Source organism: Hylaeus anthracinus, unplaced genomic scaffold (assembly GCF_026225885.1).
Source record: "Hylaeus anthracinus isolate JK02 unplaced genomic scaffold, UHH_iyHylAnth1.0_haploid 3, whole genome shotgun sequence".
NCBI classification, from domain to species: Eukaryota; Metazoa; Arthropoda; class Insecta; order Hymenoptera; family Colletidae; genus Hylaeus; species Hylaeus anthracinus.
This window is the reverse complement of record NW_026535284.1, coordinates 10856661-10875333: the sequence shown is the minus strand read 5'-3', so window position 1 is coordinate 10875333 and position 18673 is coordinate 10856661.

Below are 18673 nucleotides of genomic sequence, written 5' to 3'. Positions count from 1 at the left end.
GGAAATCTGAAAAACACCGACGGATGAAGCTTATTCGCCGACGGGTTCAAGGACGCCGACGCAGACGCCGGGCGTCACTCTGTCTCCACGCGGAGCGCCGTTTCGCGCTTCTTCACCGGTTATAAGTGGCGATGCACTGTACTACAGCCAACAGCTCGCAACTGCAACGCGAGTTAGAACTGGGAATTGTTTTAGACTAATTTCAAATGAAAAAAGTAAAAAAAGATATTTTCGTTTACAATGGTAGCAGGCATTGTGAAGGGGATACATTCTTATTTTTACGTCCCACTGATGGGAGTAGTCAGTGACCTTGAGAAGCCAATTAATCTCGCGTCGACTCACCAGACCATTTCTGAAGGGACACGCGCAATTTCCGTGTACGTCACATCGGTGATCGGTCACGTGTAGCAGACGGAGGCAATATAGTGACTTTCTCGAGACATGCTTAAGTGGAATAAGAGTCCAACACTGGTAAACACATTCCTGTCGACACGCAGAACGCAAAGTTCACCTTGTTTATCTGATTCTCCCTTTTACTTAATTCATCTGCAAATAAAAATTTGAACGAAATTCGTTTTACTCTTTAAAAATGATAAATTAAATTCTTTCTCGAACCTTTATACGCTCGTAAAATAATTGTATAGAATTAGATTAGTAGTATTGACCTCTAGAAAAATATTCTTCCACTTCCCTTTGTCTAGTTTATCCACGAAAAAAATCCCCGTGTATCCCATTTTATTTTTGAAAAGTGATACAGTAAATAATGCATTACTGATCCCTAGCGAAAATTCTTACACCTCCCTTTTGTCTAGTTTGTCCGCGAATAAAAATTCTCATGAATTCAAGTTTATTTTTGAAAAATGTTTAATTGAATTAGTCCTCGCACGTGCGCGAACTCATTGATACAGTAAACAATAAATTGCTGATCCACGGATGAAACGCTGTCACCGATGATTGCGCGATTTAACGAACGATTAACACCGGCACGATTTATTTTCACGCCACGGCGAGCGTTGCACGGAAAATCCGCTGGATTCGCGCGCATAATTACGGATCTGAATACACAGGACGCGAACTGGTCCGAGCCGTGATCCCGTTTCGTCGAAGTTATTTAATCTACGGGATAAATGTACGCGACGGCGATCAATTGTCCCCTGTGATTTTCAGACAGGACGTCTGTTTGAAACAATTAAAGTGTAGCATAAAATATATGGTCAATATATTATGCTACATAAATTACGATGTCACTGATAATACATGGGTTTCGATCGTTCGATAAATGTTACTTTGTTTACCAATTGGAGTTAAAGATACATACGCAGCGAAAATTTTATTTTATTTCAGGAAAGCATTCAAAATGTTTCAGGTAGAAAAATAGTTTCATTTTGAACTCCAATTTTATTTACGATGAAGATAATTTTGAAGGTTTTGTTCATGAATTCTATACTTGCCACTGATGGGCTTTCGTTTGAAATATTTTATTTTTTCAATTATCAGAAGCAGTTCGAATAATTGATCTCTACCAAAACAGGAGTATCGCTGGATTTAGATTCAGGTGAATCACACTATGTCCCATAAATTATTCAAATTTCAATCAGCCATGGAAATCCCTGCATCCTAGCATTTGCATGAAGATCAAACTTCCATCTTTATACCTGCACTTCCGGGATGTCACCCCTCGAAAAATATCCTATTCCCCGACATGTCGTTCTCATACATGGACTGTAATGATACCGATACAACTCCGCGGGGCTATGGACCAGCGGATACCGCTGTAAAAGGCGGAATGTAACGACATCGGGGGGTTGTAGCAACCACAGATAAGAGTACGCTATCCCCTGCGCCAAGGGCAATTTCGTACCGCGTCTGACAAAAATGAAATGGACTCTGGGTATCATTTTTATCGTTACGTTCGTGGTCTGACCGTGCCGAATATAAACCGAGTGGAGCAGACTGGGGTTTGGTGAAACACGATGCAGACGACACAGGCAGATAGTAATCTTGATACTTTCAACTACAGTTAACTACTATTAATATTCATTCATTCCCCAACAACGTATTAATGACTATACTTTAATAAATAATAATTTCACCTGGGAGCAAAAGAGTTCTAATAACGATTAGGACTCCTACCAGCCTAGACAGCAGCTGACAGAGTGGGAAATCGATGTTTCGCGTCACGATTAGGTTCAACGATCGCGGCAGGGTCCCTGGGCGCCCTCAAGGTGACGCGAATGCGGGTTGATGCTCGTCGAATCGCACGTGCACCGCGATTCGGCGTTACGTACGCTTTAAACTCTGCAGGCGACCGCTCATGAGGATCTGAGAACCTTGTTATGGAAAAAACATGACGTACATTCCAGTTTTTGCCCGCACTGCGTACATTAACGCTTGTAAAATTTCCATCTCGCCCTCCTGGCTCGAATTCAACTATAAAGAACGCTGGAGATCCCGTCAAGCTGCCATTTTTTCTTCGTGGCGCAGCGTACTGGAAAGAAATTCGATTAAATATGAAAATCTTGTCTTGGGTTTGATCTTTACTCGTTCTGGTACATGTCGGGTATTTTTCAAAATCGATCAGTCTTCAAAGTACTTTATTTATCGATTAAATTATTTTAATTATCGTGCAACTGTATTGTCTGCTTATTAAGACCAATAAACTTAGAAATTAATTTCCATCGTTATATCAGTCTCTGGAAACCCTATTACGGCTTGATTAAAACGCTTCCGAGCGTAATTTCGGTTTTCTCCGGTGAATCGAATAATATTCTACGACATAATTCAGTAGAAATTATGAGAGTTATACCCAATGGAATATTATATACTTCTTCGCAGAAAATATAGGTTGAATATTCACATCTAATGCATGTAAGTATTCTTGTAATTTGCAATTTTTGTAATTTGCAATTTTTGTAATTTGCATTATACTTTTTCAAAGAAATAACTGCCACGACAATATAAGAAACAAATACGTGCAGGGTATGTAATAGTGTTTAAGAATTCATAAATGTAGATGAAAATGCGGGATGTGGAGTGTTTTTTAGCACGTGAAAAAATGTAGAGTCCTGGGAGAAATGTGAACGTTGGAAGTCCATTAAATCCGCATGATAAGTTAATGCTCGCGCGACGATGCGCAAGAGATTACTCCCCAACAAGTGGCGTAATTAAAAGTTCGCGTGGGGGCGACTGTTTTTCACCCTCATCACCTTTCTGTCAACACCCGGTTGTTCAGAATAACTGATGCGACTTGAAAGAGCATGCCATCGAATTAAGTAACTAATTCAAGCCCTTAAGATTGGATGACTGTCTGATTTTTTTAGAGCAAACTATAACGACTATAAAGATTAAATGAAAGAGAAAGAATTGGTTAGAGAGCTATATAAAGCTGAGAAATGAAGTCAAGAAATATTGAGAAACATTGCCGTGATTCACAATGTCCAATCGTTTTCGCGCAATGATTGAATCGCCAATTTCCCAGCAGAGCATCAACGATGATTATTTGTCATTCATAGAACGCACGCGTAGAAATTCTTGCGTGTATCGTAGGTGTTTAGTGGCGCCGCGACGCTGATGACGTAGGCGTGCCAACATCGAAGCCAGCCACAATGCCATTCAACAAGCCGCAGCCTTAATAGAGTGTAGCGAGCAAACATTTTCCATGTTAGGTTATTCATCCTGCTCCAATCACGGACTAACCCTGAAAACAGTAGTTTACCTGTCAATAAGAACGATTCAAATATTTTTCATTTTACAAGTAACTTATCTTTGTCTCGATAATAAAAACAGAAATATCAATTTATGAATTTTATAATGGGTGAGAATTTTTCACAGCCATGGTGGACCTTTCAGTAAGAACGCAAGCTACTCTGCAATTGATTGTCCATTGTCTGGAGAATGAAAACTAGAAGTATCAACTCATGGATTTTATAATTGGAGAGAATTGTTCACTACCATGGTTGCCCTATCTCTCTGCGCCAGGAGGCGTGTGCACTTTTCATTTGTATTTTTATCGGAAAACTTTTATTATTTCTCCTTTGTTAGAGAACTCTGTCTCTTCTTTATTTATCTTCGAGTATATGTGGGTATGTTCTACGAGTTGGAAGCGAGTATTAACTTCGTGTTAATGGGAACAATTAACATTCATAATGTTTGACAAAATTTGACCGTGCCAAGAACACAAGTATTGCAATAATCAAATAAATCAAAAGAATAATCTGACAAGTAAGTACCAATACTTTCTTGGTCCTCCATTGCAAACATAAACAGTTCTGCAAACCACATCCCCATTTTAGCTTCTGTGACTCTAGATACTTTCAAAGAACGTAAATTCCACAACTTTTATATCGAAAGTCAGTATTAAAAAAGCACATAAAAATTGCAAAAAAATTCCATGAAAGGAAGCTTTATAGATATACCATTACCAGCTACGTCATCCCATTGGTGGATCCTTTTAGTATAATCCAGGGACAGATTAAACCAGCCTATCCACTCCAAAGGTTCCATCTTTTATTCTACGCTTTCACAAATTCTCTAACCTCTTGGTCGACGTTGTAACTTAACATAGAATTCCCCTTTAACCGTCAGAGAACCTAAACGTCAGACAGAAATTTCATTACTCGATGTCGCTACAGTCCCTTTAGAGAGGGATGAAGCCAACCCGTGAATGAAAGTTCCCGACCAGCGACTTCGAGTTTCAGTCAAGAAAATGGAGCTTGACCGTACGAAACGCTTAATTATTAACCGTTCAATTTTTCTCGCTTCCGCGGCGCGCAGAAACATGCCCAACAAAATTGAATTTCCGGCCGAGTCACCCTTCCCCCAAACCCCCCTTGGTTACCACCCAGAAGCGCCAGGGGCTAGTCCCTAAAGTCGAATGTTAAATTCAGACTGGGCTTGCTCGTTGAAAATTTAAACAACGTGCGTTATTCAAACATTCTCCGTTTAATTGATTCACCTGTTAACAATTTCCACCACCCAGTTCATCGATCGATGAATGTTTCGAATGAATACATATTCAGAACCGTAGTTGTCATTAATGTTTAATCGAACAGTGAATGGTACTGTATGTATCACAAAATGTTTAATTACATCGGAGACTAGTTTCCAAGATATTGGACCACATAAGTTTTGTCCCGCTAGATCGCTGAAATATCATCGCAATGTGCACCGTCTCGTGGCATCCTGAAGGGGTCAAGATTAAGTGAAACAGATCTGATTGTTGAAATTCGATCAATTCGCGACGGTATTCGTCCGCGGGGGTTGCTCGTGGCATCGAGCAGGTGACCGTCTCCGGCTTCGAACTTAATTAATCCGCGGTTCACCCATCGATTCAGCTGGAATTCGACGAGGCATTCCCGTGCCCCTTGATCCACAATGTCCATCGCGTCGATTCAAATTTGTCACATGTCTCCGTGGCCCGCGATACTGCTCCGGGGGAGATTAATTCGACGTTCGAGGCATATTTCACCAGGTGTATCGGATCGCGTTGCATGCCTTTTAGGGCGATCTACCCCTTGCTATTCCACATTTATTCCTCCTATCAGGCACCGTTCAGGGCTCCAGTCGATTCTACGTTTACTTCGCTTATTGATCTACGACGAACGTAGATGTATAGTTAAATAGCAAAAGAAGGAGCATAAATATTGATTTTGTGAATTTATTTCTTTGGTTTTTGCTACTAATAATTTTTCTTAATTCATTTAATGTGAAAAGTGCAATTCTTAAATTCGAAAAAATTTCAATGTTTATTCAAATTTTGTGTATTCCCTCGAGATGCGCGAAGAGGAAACGAACGTTTGCGTTCCGTTATCAGTCGCTTGAATCGCATCTGGAGTTCGATGGCTCGATTGTTATGCGGATAGCAAAACGATGACGAACCCTTCGTACGAAGACCCTTTAACGCTCGCATTGGGAGCAATTTGTTTGAAGTGCGAGCAAATTGCACAGTAATATGTGTTCAGTCAGACCCACAAGCGTGCATCCGTTTACTATTGCGTGGAAACTCGGATGGAGATGCACGATGCTTAACCAAAACACTTAGTGTAATTAAATGTTCAGTATCATCTATTTACCTTATTTTTGAAATAATTTAATATGCCAATGAAATTTTCAAGTACATTTTTGTCTGAGTGTATTTTTAATTCATAGAAGTAATTGTATATTAATCGTATATACAAATAGCTTGTTGTATTTAATAAATGAAGATAGAAAATAGGAGGCATTTATAATAAATATTTTGACCTACATTAGGTCCTCTTCAACATGCTTCATATTACATAACACTTCCTACTTATATTCTCTATTTATATAATTTTTTAATTCTTCCTAGAATGTTCAATTAAATTTTATTATTTTTGTACCAAGATCGAAAGCATTGCAGATTCATCTTATAAAGTGGGATTTTCCATAAATTCGACACGATGAAAAAGCTTTATATATTGGTCATCGATTTCAGCCCTCAATTTTGCTTAAAGGTTACCCGAAGAAAGGTGAGAAGGTGTCGAAGTAGCCTTTACGTCAAATATTCCGTCGTCTATTTTGAACACAGCCTGTCAACCTTCCTCAAAAACCTCTTAACCAAAACTAACACAGAACATCGATAACCACAACCAAGCAATTTTGTCAATATTACGTCAAACATTAAATAAATAGGATACGTTCACCCCCATAACTCGTTTCTCCCTCGATGCTGGTGGCTCCTACCCATCCGAACAGATTAACTTCACCTAATCTGAATTAATTCAATCTTCCAACATCTCTCCATTAGAATAGAAATGTTGATCGTAATTTATCGCGCGATCAATTTGCACCTAACGCCGTCAATCTACTCCGTGGCGATTAATACGTCAAATCAGTCGTCGTAGCCGACTGGAATAACGGTTTTCATCGGGGAACGATAAGGTTAAAGTTTTAACCGATCAGAATGAAGCGCAAATAGACGCTCTCTCCGGTTCACGGTTCAACGAACCGTGGGAATAGTAACGTCGAGGTTTCAATGGAATTATAAACGAAGAGAATCACCGTGAGCGACTGGGTGAAAAAAGAAGACCGAGACCGAGGCATCGAGGAGCATTCCGTGAATTTTACAAGAACAAGGGAGCTCTATTAAGCGACGTTAAACGCTCAATGTTCGTGGCGGGTGATGAACGAGCAGGGCGAGATTGCAAGCAAGGTCGCTGCAACCGAGGGAGGGAGGGAATAAATCAGTCGAGTAATTCGATATTCCACGTCTTATCGCGCCAGGAACTTTTTGCCGTCTGCGCGTACAACTGAGGCACCCCTTGCGAGCAATTAGTCGGGCGCCGGGAAGCTAAAATTTATTGTTGCACGGATAGAAGCGTGGGCGATCAACGAGTCAGCCGATAAACGCTGGAGATCCTCCGGGGCAACAACACCGACGACCCGTCGAAGTTTACCTTAACCTCGGAAATGTTCTACGTTGGAATTCAGACGGCCTTTCAGATTGCTTTTTTGTACAAAATAATTTCTTATGGAAGAAATATTAGAGAAGTTATTCCTTTTCTAAAATGATAAATATATTTTATGCCAAACTTGCTCATGTATATAAAAATTAATGAATGATGCAGTCTCAAAGAAGTTACTGTATATTATTTAGTAGACTATGAATTGGTAATAGCTTAATATAATTGAAGAAATCTACGGTGTAGTTCGAGCACACTGGCTCAAGAACTGTCGGTTCATGAATCAGTCAGGAAACTTCGCTAAATTGCTTCAACAGATTTTAATAACTTTTCCTAACTGTTTTCGAAGATTCCATTAGAAGTGGGCGAGTTACGTTCGCTCGTAAAACAATTTCTCCAACCCCGTTGTTAAGTTCTACACAATTCATGAATACAACTATTCGACGAATAACAAATCTTATCACCGATATTATTTATTAACGACGTAATAGATATAAAACTTCAAATAAATATTCCCAAATTCTATATGATAAAACAGATTAAACAAATTCTTCTATCTTTACTTTAATCAAAGTCATATTAATAAATATTGCTGTGTTTTTACAAATGAAATTTGCCGAATAATCGAATTCACGAATTTCATGAAAGCTTTTATCATCGCGGCCGCTTCTAATGGAATCCTCAAAAACAGTTAGAAAAACTTGACTGCAATCTTTTCGCGCAGTTAAGCGAAGTTCCTGCCTGGATGTTCAATAAACGCGTTATCTACTTTTTTCCTCGTTTCCGAATACCTTTTCCTCATCGAATACCTTCCGCCTCGATAATAACGTTTGCCCAGAACGAGGACGGGTGATTTTTAAAAATGGAACTGCACCTTACCGTGGCTTAATGGTTGCTGGGAAACATTCGGGAGGATCCGGGGTGATGGTCGTTCGAATTTATGGACGTATTTCTGGATTGATCGATAAATATCTCATCGCCTGGAGCCATCGTAAAGTCCAAGGGAAGTTTAAAATTTATACAAATTTGATCTCGATCACGCTCGAGGAAACTTTTCACCTTTCCATGACAGAAGTTACCACGTGGATCTCGTTAATCATTGACTCGTCGAAAGTGTGACTGGAACATCTACAAATTTTATGAAATTTGTAAACAAACTACTGTCAACGTTACAAAATTAATATTAGCACGATGGGATTGTGGAAGACGATCGTCACACCGGAAAATAAATTTCTCAATTATTCTCCACAGACAATTTAAGCTTGTTCCAATAATAAAATAAATATAATCAATTTCATTTTGTGAAATTTTATTTAAGACTAATTTTCTCAATACTTCATTCATCATTTAGAAAGAATAAATTAGTAAAATAACTAACGATGTACTTCGTTATTTATTAAGCCTCCAAATACCGTCTGCGAAACTTTGCTCTATCAATTTGAACAAGTCTCCGCTGCACGGTATATTGATAACTCGAAAGTTAGGGCTGTGTAACTCGTTACAGTCGAAGAAGCCTCCAAAGTAGCTGAACTTTCGTGCCTGAAAATCGATAACGTCGATGCGCTGCTAATGAATAACTGATAAGCTTCTGAGCTTTCCTCGACGATAGCTGTTCTTATTTTCCATTTTTCGCCAACAGACGCGAGAAGAAAGCGCTTCCTTTGCCAGCTTCTTTATCTTGTTTTGCTCGGAAAGGTAACGATTTAAAAACACGTCTCGAATGCAAAGAAAACGCCAATTTCGAGCTGGAACGAACGTCCACGTCTCGTCGACGATTTTTAATAACCCGCAAACCTTGATCCACGCGATAAGAGACAAAGGTTAAGAAAATAATCCCTTTGGAACGAACCGAACAATTGCGTTCAAGTTTATTCTTAGAGGATCAACACGACCCACGCGATACGAAAACCTTGCTTCCCTTGGGTAAGCATTCTTTGTTTTTTCTTCTTGCTCGTTCTTTTCGTCTTCCTATACTGGGATTTTTTTTTTTTGGGGGGGGGGCGGGTGGAAAGACCTTCATAGGTGGACGATGCCAGCATCCGGTAGTGTGAGATTCCTACTCACTAAAAAACCACCCGCTTCCCACGTTAGCCCCCCCGACCAGACCTGCTTTCGCATAACAACAGTCCGGGGGTGTGGCAACTAGGCCCCGCTAGGGCCTCCGCCGGTCGGATAGAACCGAAGCTAGGGGGAGCCCAGAGTATCATCCAGGCATCCCTCCTCTCTCTTGCGACGCAGCACACGCTCCACGTAGTGCGCGACCGCTTTCCATTCGGTCGGCCCCCGCAGCATCACCCCCACGATGTTGTCGGGGGTGACGTCTCCTACGAGGGCGCCCCTATACTGGGATATTAATGTATTTATATTTCTCAATATTGAATTAAAATGTTTGTGAATTAATTCTATTGATTCGATACATTATTAATTTTTCGACCACATGTGTCTTCGATTGCCTTCGTACATGAATTAATTATTAATATTCACACATCGCATGAATATAATTTATTACAAATTCTCCACGCTATGCTTTCAAAGAACTTTCATTCCGTTCAAGTCTAGTCATCAAAGACCATGAAAAAAAAAGTACGACTTTACGGATGACCTTTACCCGTTTGAAAGTATAGCTCGAGAGTCTATCTAATAATTTCTTCCCCTTGTTCGGGTGCAAGAATCTGCAGCTTATTGGAGACGATTGAAATGAAACCTTTTTGCTCCCTGTTCGATGCACCCGTCCGTTTCGCTGGGGTAATGTTCTGGACGTTAAGAGAAAGATGAGCGCGCGCCGTCGCGTGATGAATAAGTGAATTCATAAGCAAGGCAAGCTAGCGTTGAGCAACATTCCGCGTCAATTTCGTTGCGTCCACGTGACACACGGCCGAGAACGGAACGTATGCAAATGTATGCATTCCTTGGGCCGTGTGCACGGTCGAGGGCATAGTTTACGATACACAGGGGATGCCCAGCGTTGCTCGGGAGGATACACTGCTAAACAGCGAGAATATTAAATCCAGCGAGTGCACAACCGACGGGAAGGGTCTGGAGAGGTTCATTGGTTTACAGAGTGAAAATTTCAGCGCAACCCCTAATATTCGAGGCGTGGAGCGGGAACGTTTAGAACCCTTAAGCAGTGTCAAATTGCTAATATTTAATTCCATCCCTTTACGTTTGTATTATTTGAAGTTCTCACATTTATTCAATACAGTAAAAACTCGTTTATCCGCACCTCGTTTATATAAACAAAATTTTGCTCAGTCTCGGATATACCGTAGTACAGCTTAGGACCGACTCATGGCCAAACACACGGTCTAATCATTTTCCAAGGATGATGTCAATATCGTGCCCACATCAGAAGGTTTCCTAGTTCAAAGCGAACCAGGTTTCCACCCGAAACTTTTGAACTCCGGTACTGGAACTATCAAGGACCCTTTTCGCAAAATAGTTGCATCTTATCCAGGTTTACCTAACCTACTTTTTTTTTTCCTCTGGAGCTCAAACACCAAGAGTCTCGTCTCAAAGTCACGTCCGCGCACGCGTGAGAGAGAGAGAGAGAGACCAGACTTATGAATATGTGTATATTCATCCAGGCGATTGCGAGGCTGGTTGTGTCCTTGGTGGTTGAGATTTTCCTCCGAGTGGCATTAATAACACCCCTTTCGTTCGCCCTTCAACGGAGCTCCGACTGCCAGCAAAAACTAGCACGAGATCCGCGAATTTTACGGCTTCGTGGCAACCACGAGTGGATATTGAGTGATAATTATTAACGCCGTTTGCGTTCCATGAATTAGGGCGTGCATCATTATATTTGAATGAGTAATAAGGTTGGATGGGTATTATCTATTCTGCGGTGTCTTTAATGGAGTGCAAAAAGTCTCGAATTTTTATTTCCACGTTTCGAAAATGAGTGTGATTGCAAGGTTTTATACATTTTTTATTGAATATAATAATATATGACAGTTATTTTTCATTGGCAAAGAAAGTGTCCCGATAGATGGGACGTGAACATAGCACTTGTAGGTCGATTAGAGAATATTATTCTGTTCCGCGAAGACTGTTTAATCGCTAACACGCTTTGCCAATGAATTTATAGAATTTCATGGTAACCTGAGTACGTTTAATTAGGACGTTCAGTTTTCCTCAAATTAATAGGATTTTCGGGCGAATGTTGGAAACGCCTGCAAAGTTCAAAGCAATATTAATATGTATGTGGTACATGTATTGACGTAATTAAATTATAGATGGTGTATTTTCATAGTAAGAGAGATAAGCAGAAGCATTCTTAATTGAATTTGAATTTTCTGATTATTATTTCCAACTATTAATTCACTCACTTTTCGAGATATCTTATAGGTTGTTTTCCGTTATCTTCTTATGGTTTAAGAAGTAAATACGTGAAGAGTAATCTTGAATCTTAAGCGGCAAACTGTTTAACATTTGACCTGAATAAAGTTGTAACAAGTTCCATAATAGTATTCAGATTTTCAACTTCCACGTTGTTCCGGGCTTTGTTTTATTCATATTCGAGAAAATATTTCCCCGAAATATAAGTGGAGAAAGTGTACCATTCAAAGCTCTCGATTTAAACTAACATTTAAGCTGGATTTTCGCACCTCTTCCATACGTTTAAAAAACGAAAATTGTAGACATTATTAATACAGAAGTAAATAATTGACATTAAAATAAACTCACAGTGTCTACTGTCTATCGCTATGTTTGCAACTGAGCAAAACACAAAAAATTAAATCAAGCAGAAAATTAATTCCAAAATACTATTATTTTACGTGTTACAACACACGATCGTCTCACACAATACACTTTACTTCAGAGAAAAAGAATTACGCGACATCTTTTCTACTTGCTCGGTTACGAATGACCCATTCCATTGGCCTGACCAGAAACGATCCTATTCCACTAGATAAACCACGAATGTCCCCATTCTGCTTGTCTGGCCACAAATGATCCCACTCTACTCGTCTAGCCGTGAGTCAACACGCTCTGTTGAGTCTATCCATAGATTAGGGTATTCTACTAACCTGGCCAGAAACGATCTCATTCTATCAGCTAAACCAGGAATTACTCTGTCATTTTAGGTTGATCAAGAACAATCCTATCCGGCTCTATCTGTTCACAAACGATACTGTTCTACGTTCATGTCTCGTGGCTGCATCATATGTCTCATCAGTTGCAGTCTAAATTTACTTAGGTATGGAAACGTTGCCCTCACAGTAGCAAGGAAAATTGATCAGCCCTGAAAGAAAGCACGAGTGGATCAATACAAACATGATCATGTAGGGTATGTTATGAAACGTACACATGAGTCTGAAAATTAAATTACTAATAAAATTGATCCTCTATTACTGTAATTGTCCCTAAAACGTTGCGAGAAAAATATTGTTAATAATTGACTGACTTGTGGAAAAGTTTGAAGTGCATAGGTCAAACTGACCACCGTGGTAGTTTTAGTGCTAAACAAATAATCCGAGCAATTCAGATTTCTTTCATTAGTGTATTAGTGTATTCTAGAGTGTATTTTCTCTTTCCAGAAGAATCGTCTTCGGAAGAAATGCGTTTGCACCGCGCCGTTCACAAATCGTTACACCGTCGCTCCAATTGGCGTCGTTTCCGCCCATCGAGGGGGTGCTCAGGCATTTCCAGAGCATCATCGAGTGGGCCAACGTGTCTTCCGTCGCGAGTGATCTCGATATAATTTCATCTCGGGGGAAACGAGAGCCGAAACACTTAACGGGCTCAAACATAATTTATTTCGAGCACCTTGCGAGCGCGTCATTCGATCCTGCGGAAAAGACTAGCGAGACGGGGCAGGTAATTGCCTCTACTATGGAACCAATTGCAAATTTGTCGACGGTTGCGTTCCACGTCGCGCGTCGCGTGGGACAAAGTTGATCAGCGATTGAATCTGGAACCGGATATTCGAATCCTCTATAAATTGAACGAAAAATGGATTCGACTGATTGTTTGGCCACATTCTACCTCTGTGTTTGTATTGCTGAAAAACTGGGTTTTCGGAATATTCATCTCTACGTTTTGACCTACATTGGACCACTTTTTGGGAATCTGTATGGGTTCAGTTCTGTATATTTATAAATAAAATCAAATGAAATATAAAGAGCGTAGTAAAAAAGAAAACGAAGTGTATAAATAAATTGCAATATAAAATCGTAAACAATTCTGGGAATTTTCATACTTCGCTAGTCTTTCTAGGGATCTATTTTTTTTCCTTTCCTATTCTATTTTTTAATTTATTTTATTTTTAGATCGTATTATAAACATAATCGCTTAAACCATGAAGGGTGATCTCCTCTTGCTACTCGTCAACGAATATTTACCCCGATATATACTTTCTTCCTCTTTTTCCAACCGAAACAGAGCTCGATATGACTTTTTCAAAGGGACACACGGACCGAATCATCGGAAAACGAATTTCCCTTTTTGCAGGAATGACAAACGGTACAACAGATTGGTGTCAGCGCGGTTCCTTCTCCGACTGACGATTGCATTTTTTATTCCAACTGGGAACCGACGTTTGATTGGGGGACGTTCGATAATCAGCTTTGAGATTGAACATCCAATACAGCCACTCCAATGATCTGAACGACGGGGGCGATTCTCTTTTTGCCTCCCCTCGCCTTTTTCCCGCGATTTAATTAAGCCTTTCGATAATCGGAAAGATGAAGGAAGGAGGGGCCAAACGAAACCGCGTCCGCGACGCAGTGAATGCTGAAAATCCGATTAGGAAATCGCTACGACGGAAACGCCTTCAATTATTCGTCTCGTTTTTTCATTTTCTATTCGCAATCTTTTTATGAGAAGGGAAGACTTTGTAATGTGCTATCTTCATATATTTGAAGATTTACAACGCGTCAAATTAAAATTCAACTTTCATCCAGGGACATTGTTAAACTAAAAAATGATTTATCTTCCCATTCCTTGTTCGAAACTTCTACATAGGAATTCTCCCCTAATCTCGAACGTATTCTAGTAGCACTCGCAGTATAACAACCTTCTTACGGTTTTTTCCACACTCAATTGCTCCTTAAAATCTTCCCCGTTTCAACCATAACCAAGCACGCGAACGCGGCCCGATTAAAAGGCAACATGTGTCCACATACACGCGCCATATGGCGGCGTGTCGTTGCTACACGAAAATAGTTGACATTCGCCTTATGGCGGTAAATATTTCAAGCGTAATTCATCCTTGGGCGACGTTCGACAGCAATATGTAAAGCGTCCACGACCGGTGGTCGAATTTGCACGCTGATTAAATGAACCGTACGTCACCGCGAATCGAACGGACCGCAATTTGTCCACGAATTAACGATGAGCCCGGAAACGGACGTTTTACACGTTCGCCCAAAATGGAATCTCGATTCGTAAATTACATAAACCGAACCCCGTCGCCCCGTTTCATTTTCGGAAACGAGATCGGTGGAAATTCATTTGCGAATTAAAGCGTCCGTCGGGGTTGTTTAACATCGTCGCCGTGGGGTGAAATTTACCGACGAGCCCAATGGACGAGAGTATCAAACGGAAATCGCGTACCGCGCTCGAGTAAATTAATTTTACGCGAATCGAGCGCCGCGGGAAGCCGGGAATTATTTACTCCCCGATACGAAGATTCGATGAAATGTTCACTTTTAAAGCGGCTTTATCAATACCTGATATCGCAGCGGAAATTCCACGGAAAATAACCGACGTGCTGCGTCGACCGTGTTTCGTCAATAGGAGCTCCTGTGTGAGGGGATGAATTTTTGTTCGGTGCTTTGAAGTGCTGAACAGATTGATAAGAGAAGGGTAATTGCTGGGCAAAGTGGTAGAATGGGATCAGTTTTGGTCTAGCTGAAAATAAAATAATTCTGTCGGCTAGTAGAATAAGCTAGGTTGTGGTCAGACTAGGTAAGGGACAGTTAATAGAATACGATCATTTCTCGTCGAACTTCTGATTATTTACCAGAAATACTTCTACGCCAACTCGAGGAGAGTGTTTGCCTGCTTAACCGAAGTATTGTCCTTGATGACCCTCATTGATGACGCGTGCGGCATTCAACGTGCTAATGATGCCTCATTCACAGCTTCCGCGTAGCTTTACGCGCTGAATCTCAATAACGAGTATACAACACGGAATCGATAGACATTTCCCGTCGAAGACTTTGAATGGCACATCCGAACAGCTTCGGGTATAGGTCGCGACGGAAAATTCTCTTTGGCGTCTTTATTTATATCAAAGTACAGACTCAAATATATTCGACCGAGTCTTGTTATACGAATGGAGAGAAACCCGTATCGACGGCGTAGTCTTGGGAAATCGAACGCTACGAGAAAAGAATTTCTTGCAAGGGAATAACGACCGTGAACTGAGAAATGTCGATGTCAAATTCTTTCATTGGCTGTGAACAATCGAAAAAGTGTTGTAAAACTTTCTGTAATATAGTTTCCAAAGGCTGACATTAGCGATCTCGTGACATTTATAGGAAAAGTCGTCGGTTATGAAGTCTTTTTTATGAGGTAGTTCTGAAAAATTCATCTCAGGTTTGAGGAGTACTAATTAACTATTACCTCGAGGTGTTTGTAACAGTGACGACTTTTTTCTGGTTCAAGTAATAGTGATTTGATTCGTATTTTTTGTAAACAAGGAAATTCAGTCTTGCAAGCAATGGATAAGTCCAATGACGTTTACATTTGTGTAAGTCAATGAATATTGAAAATATATTCTTGAAAATACGATAAATATTCTATTCTCCCCCAAAAGGTCTTTCGAATCTCCTCCACGACACCTGAAACACAATCAGACATCTGTATCAGGTTGGATCGATCAGAAATTATTCACCCATGCCCACTCGTTACGTCACGCTGTCGTTATCAAACTGATGAAAGGGTTACGTAAATTTCCGTAAGCGACAATTGTAGAAAGGGGAGATAAGCAGTGAAACGAATCCGCTTGGATCGCGTCCGAAGTGACAGTTGTGAAACGGATAGCCAACAGCGTTGGTCTCGTGAAATCCTGAATCGGTTTCGGTCATCTTTCACCGTCGCGGAATAAACGCCAGAGCGAAACGGAAGTGGCATACATGGTGCAACGTGCAACTCTATCTGGCTGAAAATTGTCTCTCTATACCCTTTGTTTGATGTTCGATATCTCTTCGACGGTGATCCTGCCAACGAAAGCGATCCCAAGTGCTCCGGATCTCCGAACATCGACAGCCTTTTCGGTACAATAAAAAATTTTTATTTCAAAGATGATTCAAGTGTCGTAAATAAAAACGTAAATAGAAATTAGCTTTAGTACTTTCTATGTTTGCTGACGTAGCTGACTAAGCCACTTCCTAAGAGTGGCTCTTTTCACGGATGAAATAACCCGATCGACTCGTTATTTCGCGGAATTAGCTATTTATACCCGAGATCGATGAGCGAGGCGATCAAAATCCATCTTGATCAACGGTATGTAGACGAAAGCGAGTGAAAGGGCTGTTCCATTGATTAACCGACCTCGCATCGACCTTCCGCCTAGAGCTCCAAGTCAAAGCTACCCCGCGATGCGTGAAAAAATAATAGGGAAAACCAACCGAGAGAATCTACGACGCAAACTGCTAGTTACGTTGACGGTTAATCGCTCGTCCACGTATCACCTTTGTCGACGCTAAGCGATTAGTTTCAGCTACCATCGCTCCTACACAATTTTTCAATGGCAACCGCGAACAATCACTATCGCAAATAGTGTCACGGTTGGCAAATAGTCCTTCTATCTGTTGGACAAATTTACTGTTATATATATTGAGGCTTTTATGTACAATAGTGAAGGGATGTTAGATAATAATAATAGAATATTGGCATAAACTAGCACTTTTGTTGAAACTAAAACTACCGGGGGGGTTAATTTGACCACTGTACCATGTGTATTGTTGAGTAATTATTTGGGTGATGATTTCTGTAACAGTTTTTCATTCAAACTTCGTTCGAAAGTCACTCGATTATTAGTAATATTTGTGTCGAAACATTTTAAAAGAGAATTATTTTCCTTATTACCATTTCTCGTTCTGGTTTTGTAAATATAATCAATCTCACTTCTATTAGTCGTTTCCCTTCACATTATTCTCAATTTCACACTCAACAAACAACGGCCTGACAAACAATCAATGGCATCAAACGATCCAAACACCCAAATAAAATAATTCAGTCCACCCTCGCCCACTCATTTCCGTATACTTATTTATTCAATATCATCTGGGTCCTTCCAAGCTCCAAACTACCGTTTTGTTGCCTACGTGTCTAAGTTCCCGCGTGTCCCCGATGCGAAATCAGCAAATGTTCGACGAACGTGCCCAGTTCCCGGGTTCGAGGGGAGCTTGCGGCCCGGTTAAACGGCGAACCGAGCGAAATCGCGTCGAAACGGCCAGGAAGATCGCCGGTAGCCTTAATTACAGCGTCCCGTTACGCGAGCCGAGACGGATAATGGACGTGCTCGCGAGAAAACAGCCACGAAATGCGCTTCCACGCGACGGAATTAATTAAGCGTTAGCCGAGGGAAAAGAAGAGAGGAAAGCTTGTACGTTCATTCTGATAAGCTCGGAAACGCTCACGCCCGCTCGGAGCGGTTAACCCTGCCGGCGGTCATTTGTCTTTGAAAGCTTTAACGCCGGCCGCATCCGAATTGCAAATTCGAGATAATGGAAGACGTGCGGGTGAATATAAACTAGCCCCCTCCTTGTACCCCCTTCTTTGTGTAGCGGGACACTGGCGTTTCTTCGACGGTGGACGTGAGTCTGTTACGGGCGGATCAACTTACGGAGCGGCGAGGATCCAAGTTTAAGACCTAATTACCGAACATCCCGACAGGCACGGTGCACGCTCGTCTTCCGTATCGAGGCGCTATAGATTTCTGGGAAACGGGTTAGCGCTTCAGGGTGTTAAGGAGTGAACGCGGCATTATTTATTTTGAAACAAATAAACCTGGAACCAAAACGATTGGTATCGAATTTTAATTGTAAAGTGTAATACATTATCAACACAGAAATGAATGAAATATTCCAAAATGAAATTTCCATTTGATAGAGACGAAATGGTTCGAATATCAAGTATGCAATTTATAAGAGCACGCTTTAGCATTCGAGATTGTCGAAATTTGAAAAAAACACTCAGCGAATACGTTTGGAGTGGGCGATAATTTAGAGCGACGTAAATTGCAATCGTTACAAGGGCTGCAATTACGGTATCTGCGCGCGGATCGTCCAGGACACTTG